Source organism: Chrysochloris asiatica, unplaced genomic scaffold (genome assembly GCF_000296735.1).
Source record: "Chrysochloris asiatica unplaced genomic scaffold, ChrAsi1.0 scaffold00264, whole genome shotgun sequence".
NCBI classification, from domain to species: domain Eukaryota; kingdom Metazoa; phylum Chordata; class Mammalia; order Afrosoricida; family Chrysochloridae; genus Chrysochloris; species Chrysochloris asiatica.
Window position 1 is genome coordinate 1,918,058 of NW_006408782.1, and position 6,644 is coordinate 1,924,701.

The 6,644-nt window shown below is 38.5% G+C and overlaps 1 pseudogene; it reads right to left on the reverse strand.

Annotated features, from left to right (window-relative positions):
• Positions 1-4,733: 4,733 nt before the first annotated feature.
• On the reverse strand, positions 4,734-5,585 carry LOC102812108 (annotated as a pseudogene).
• Positions 5,586-6,644: the final 1,059 nt, after the last annotated feature.

Sequence of the window (6,644 nt, forward strand, 5' to 3'; positions counted from 1 at the left end):
AGAAAGCCTCATCTTTCTCCCGCGGAGCAGCTGGTAGTTTCGAACTGCTGACCTTGCGGTTCACAGCCCGAGTCGTAACCACTACGCTACCAGAGCTCCTTAGGAAATATAGAGGAGGTAGATGCTTTTTGACAAAAGGAGGAGAGTGATTGATTTTGTAGCCCAGTTGCGGAGGTCCCTGGGACCATCAAATGAGAATTAAGGAGAGCGGGACCCTACCCAGAAAGGCAGTGATGCCAGGGATGGTGACAGAAGATGATATGGATAGATGGAGTGGCTAGGAACACTGGACTCAGGGCTGGAGAAGGGCTGTGTGCTGGCAGCCGGGGGGTGGAGAGGGTGGGCCTGTGTGATGTACCATTTGGGTTTATATGATGATGCATGGAGGGGACTGTAATCATTACAATGAAATGAAATAGGATAGGATGACTGTAAAGCTGATGTTCTCTCATGTAAACCTCACATTAAAAACTTAAAAAAATTAACAATGATTGTGAGATTGGTGCAGGATTGTGCACTGTTTTGTTCTGTTGTGCATAAGGTTGGTATGAGTCAGAACTGACTTGATAGAATGTAACAACAACAACAATGATAAAGCAACTGTTGTTGTTAAATGCTATTATGTAGTTTCTGACTCATAGTGACCCTGTCTGTATAGGGTTTGCAAGGAGCAGCTGGTGAGCTTGAACCACCGACCTTGTGGTTCAGATAACTCTGCAGTACAGCACATTAGCCCACTTAGCCACAGTGGTTCATAAGTACCTCTCAGCCAGGGGGTGACAGGTTCTATCACCAGCTCTACAAACAAGGACCCCAGGCTCCCTAGATAGGAATGTATTCAGGACCCCTGGATGAAAGGATTGGTGTTTCCAGTAAAACAATAAAATTCCAGATTCCAAAGGAAGACAGAAGATAACTTATTAGTTAAATTGACAAAATTGTTGCTGATGTTTGTTTAATGCAAATGGCATGGGCTCCAAGTTATCTGGTCAGAAAGTTTGTTTTGCTTTGTTTTTGTAGAAATAATCTGAATGCTAAAACATTTCTCGGGATTAACAATAGATGTCTAGGGTTTTGAGTATTTCTTATTTTCTTTTTGTTAACCACTTTCTATCATGAGACAGCATCATTTTTATAAGAGAAAGTAACACTAACTTATAAAAGAAAAACATTGGGAGGTTTAAAGTAATAATTATTTTTAGTGGGTTATGCTTTATATATTAGGTTTATCTAATATTTGTATAATGTTTATATAACATTTATTTGTGCCAATTGGAGTAAAGTTAAAGACTATTGTCAACTTCTAGTTCAATTTTTCCCCTATAAATTTTGTATATTCTTTATGTCTTTTCTTTCAGTTTTGGCTGATTGTCGTGGTAGTAATGGTGTGCTGCCAAGTCAGTTGCAGCTCATAGAAATCCCGTGTAGGGTTTCTGAGGCTGTCAATCTTTTCAAGAGCAGAAAGCCTCATGCTTTCCAGAGGAACATCTGGTAGATTCAAATCACTGACTTTGTAGTTAATAGCACAACATATAACCGTTATCATGGTTCCTTATTTATTTTTTTGCTTACTATAACTTTAAAAAATTAAAAATTAAAGTTGCTGACACCTTTTAATATACATTTTAGAGAAAGGCAAGAAAAGATGGGTTAAAAATTAAAAAAAACCAAACACCAAAACATTAGGAAATAAGTCCTGAAATTGAAATGAAGGATTGCAGAAGGATTAATGTCCTATGGGACATTAAAAATTTATCAATGTATGAAAAACATGATGGTAGGGAATATAGATTTTCTATTTTAAACTTTCAAATTATTACAGTAAACATAATTTTAAACTATTTTCTTGACCTATTTAATTTTCTCCAACTTTTTTTTTTCTTCTTCTTTTAAATAACTCTCCCTAGGTGAAAGTATTGCCAGAAAGCTCCTTAGAAGTGAGGATGGTAAGATTTCATCTCATGTACTTTGTACATGTTGTCAGGAGACACCAGCGTCTGCAGAAGAACATTATAATTAGTAAAGTAAAGGGCCAGCAAAAAAGAGGAAGACTTTCCATGTGATGGATTGATACAGTGATTGCAATGTCCCAATGATTGTGAGGCTAGCACAGGACTGGATAGTGTTTTGCTTTGTTGTACACAGGTTAGCTATGAGTAGGAGTTGACTCGGAGGGACCTAGCAACAGCAACAATAGCCCAAACATTCTTTACCCAGTTAATGCTACCAACGGAACGAATTCTAACTTCTGTTTGCTTCAGGTCCTACGAACCAACATCTTTAATTATGAAGAGAAAAACAAGTTCCACTATTTAAAGGCCTGATGATTTGGGATCCTCCTGCATTGGTAAGGAAGCCTTCATTCAGGATTCAGTTTTCTCTGGAGCACTTCCCTTCTTTTTTCTCTTCTCCACTCCATTACCTTTTCTTTTCCTATTTTCAATAGCCTCGTATGTATGTGAAAGTTGTAATAAGGAAGACTGTAGATGAATTAATGCATTTGAGTTATTGTGTTGGAGAAGAATATTAAAGATAGTAAGGACTCTTGGTATGGTGCTGTGGGATCAGCACTGAACTGTGAACCACAACATCTGTAGATCCTTGGAAACCCTATAAAGGGTCACTATGAGTTGACACTGACTGGACAGCACTTAACAAGAACATGAAGTGCAAGCAGAAAAAAAAAATCTGCATTAGAAAAAGTACAACCAGAATGCTCCTTAGAAGCCAATATGACTAGACTTTGTCTCTCATACTTTAGACATATATATCATCAGTAGGGATCAGTCCCTGCAGAAGGACATCATGCTCAGTAAAGTTCGGGAAAAAGAGGAAGACCACCAGTGAGATGGATTGGTACAGTGATAGTAGCAATGAGCTTAAGTGTAGCAGCAATTGTGAGGATGGCACAGGACCAGGTAGGGTTTCATTTGGTTGGATATAGGTTGCTATGGGTCAGAACCAACTCCATGGCACCTAACAATAACAAACTCTCTTCTGTACTCTTCTCTTCTCCTGCCCTTCCCTCTGTCCCATCACCCTCTCATTCCCTTCTGTCCTCTCCCCTCTGTCTTCTCTACTCTCCCTTTCCTTCCCTCCACTCCCCACTCCCCTGCTCCTATCTTCCTCTCTTCCATTTCTTCTCCCCTTCTTTTTCTTTCTGGCAGGTGTAATAAAAAATTTAAGACAAAGGAATAAAAAGAAACACAGGTACTAAATATGGGTCTTTCCTATTCCCGCTCCATTTTTTTTTTGTGTGTGTGTGGGAGGTAACTAGTTTATTTTATTATTAACAATTAGCAGTTTATGATCTTTAAGGCAATCTCAGAGAACAAACACATTGACTTTACAGAATCTTTAAATAGAAGAAACATCCATCACTAAAGCACCTGTAAAAGACCAGTGAAAAGAAATCAACACTCCTAATGGGGAACTGCCTCCTTGAAACAAACAAAAAAAATTTCCAGAACAAAAGCAAAAAAGCATTTTTATAAAATTAACGATGATAAACAGAGAAAGGAAAAGTCAGCTTCTACTTACTTTTGCTTTATTAAAAACCAAAAAACCACCAAGAACTCATGTCACTTAATTCACCAACTCAAAAAATGAATAGAAAAGGTGCAATATTAATTTTTAAAATACCTGACACACTATAATGTGTGTGTTTAGTTCTTAAATAGTTTAGTTTTTAGACTAACTCAGTATTAAAAACATAGTCTTTTGCAGGAAGCATGGCAAATCCAGGATTCACTCTGTAGCCATCAACATTCCTCTTTATCAATGGAATAAAGGGGTCACTTCCTTAAACAGAGCTCCTCTTAGTAAGATTGTTTTGCTCTCATGTCATTAGCAGACACAATGGGTTTGAAAGACCGGGATCTTTCCAAGTCCATTTTGATTTTTAAAACAACTTTACTATTTGATTATATTCATTGTAGAAAAATGTGAAGACACAGAAAACTATAAAGAAAATTAAATCTACCCAGTATCCCTCCTTCAAATAGGAAACAGAGTATATGTATTCCTCTCTAGATTTTTTTGTATGATGACAGAATTTTAAGACCAAGTTAGAACTGTAGATGCTTACATGTCCGTTTTTCTACTTCCTACTAATAGTGTAACCATTGCTGTAAGAGATTAAATATTATGTGAAAACGTGATCTCCAGCTGCCTGCTTCAATTAACTTCAATTGTTGAATATTCCGATTTTGGTACTTGCTAGTATAATGAATACTATATGAAACATCCTTTATACAAAATTCTTCATATGCATCTCAGATAATTGTGAAAAGGTAAATTCTTGTAAGTAATCAGCTCACAGAGTATGCATGTATCTTTTTTAAAGAATCTAGATATATTTTATACTGTTTTTTCAGAAAGACCGTACCAATTTACAGCCACATCAATAAACAGCTCAAGAATCCCATTTCTTCTTTATGCTCCCATAAAGTGGATGTGACTCACTCTCCTTTAGCTTGCTAATCAAACAGGGGGAGGGGAGTTGGTATCTCCCTGTCTTTTTTTCGTAAAATGTGAGTTGTTTTTCTGCATGCTTACTGGTCATTTACTTCTCTCATTTTCTCTGAAATAGCCTGTACTGCAAAAGGAATGTTTAACACTTGCAAATTCTTGTCTTTCTTCATACGCAGGAAAGTTGCATGTTATTTTCCATGTTCTTTTAAGTTCAGAAGGAAATCACAAAGTTTTCTTTTCTCCTGGGCAGCCATGTTATTTTAATGTCTTGGTACTAACACGGAAAACTGGGCCATAGTCTTCAGGTTATGGAGGGTTTCGGACCACTCCATGGACCCCTATCTGAGGTATGGTAGTGAGAAATAAACTTTTGGCTTTATTGGCATTTTCTTTCAGGGTCTTTAGGACCTTATCCACTGAAACGGCTTCCTAATAGTCTTTCCAGCAATCATAATCTGTTGCCATGGCGATACTTGCAGTAGCAAATTCCAGCCTCTTTAGCAAGAACCGCTTCTGGAACTGTGGTCATGTTGATAACATCTGCCCCTCAGATAGGAAACAGGAAGCTTTCTGCTCGAGAGCTAAACCGAGGCCCCTCGATTGTGATCATTGTCCCCTTAGGATGACAGTGGAGTCCTAGCTTCTGAGCAGTCTCTCTGAGGACCTCTCACCTCTTGGGGCAGAATGGCTCAGCCATTGAAATATGGCAGACTCCTCGGGCACAGGAATGGCTCCCATTGTAGAAGATCTAAGGCCTTATGGAGGTCTTGTCTCTGAACTGGTGATGATGACGATGTCCCCGAGCTGAATCTCCTCCCTCAAGGAGCCACATGCGTGGTCACGATGATATGTGTACACCTCTGTTCCTTCAGGGCCCAAATGTGCACTTGGTAGTTGACTTTTGAAGGCATGATGGCGTGTTTCCTCCCGTGCCTGGCTAGAAGGACACAATCCACATTTTTTATCTTCCCCAAAATTAAGTAATCAGATGGCTTGCCAAATGGAGTATCCACGTATTTTTCAGTTCTTCCTTCTAAAATTCCTGGGTCATCTAAGCCTGTCCTACCTATTATTCCAATCTTCACGGCCATGGGAGCAGCGTCCGAAGCCATGTCTGCACGTCCCTGCCCAGCCCGGGGGAGTAGGCTGCGGTCCGGGCACCTGGAAGCCCCAGCGGGTCCCTCTCCATTTAACACCATTCCAAATTTCATTCTCACAGCAGAGAATAATTCTTTCCTAATAGGCTCATCATCATGTTTTATCTTATTTGACCAGGTCATGAGTTAATTAGGCATTCGGTTAAAAAGTCAATATATGACTTTAATTGTATTTAACCATGTGTTAATGATTAATGAACATTGAAGTCCTATAAGTTAAAAACTTCATAATGTCATAGCTTACAAAGAATAATAAGATAAATGCTAGGGTAATGAAGTTAATGTAATTTAATTAATATAGGTCAGGCCTGTTCTGGTTTATTTTCTGTAAACCAGAAATAACCTGGAAACAACTCACTTTTCTCTGTAGTAGTTTTTTCTTGTCTCAGATTTATTTTGGGAACAAAAACAGTTAGAACACAGAGCCTTATACGTACAGGTAAACACTACTTTGTACTCCTCCCTATCTCCATTCCTCTATCAGGTTCTCTTAAGGAATCGCCCTTAAAGTTGTTTATCTATTTTAGCTATGTTTTGAAATTGTAACTGTGTATATACTTCCCATAGACTCTCTGTAGAATCATGAGAGAAAGATGAGGTTTTCTGCTTCCATAAAGATTTATAGCCTCGGAAACCCTGTACAGGGTTGCTATGAGTCGGAACCGACTCCAAAGCATATAACAACAACATATGTAGAATGGACTTGTGGTGTGTCACTGTGGATCAGCACTATACTGCGAACTACAAGGTCGGCAGTTCAAACCTACAAACTGCTCCTAGGAAACCCTATACAGGGTTGCCATGAGTCGGAGACATCTCGAAGGCACTTAAAAACAATATGTAGACTATACTGTGTGTTCTTAAACTTGATATTAGTGTCATCATAGTGTGTGCGTCTTATGTTTTTCATGCTCCATTCTATTTTGGACACAACAACAACAAATTCCTGTTATCACATTGGGATCTGATTTTTCCAGTATAAAAGCTGCCTTGTTGTTGTTGTCATGTGCCATC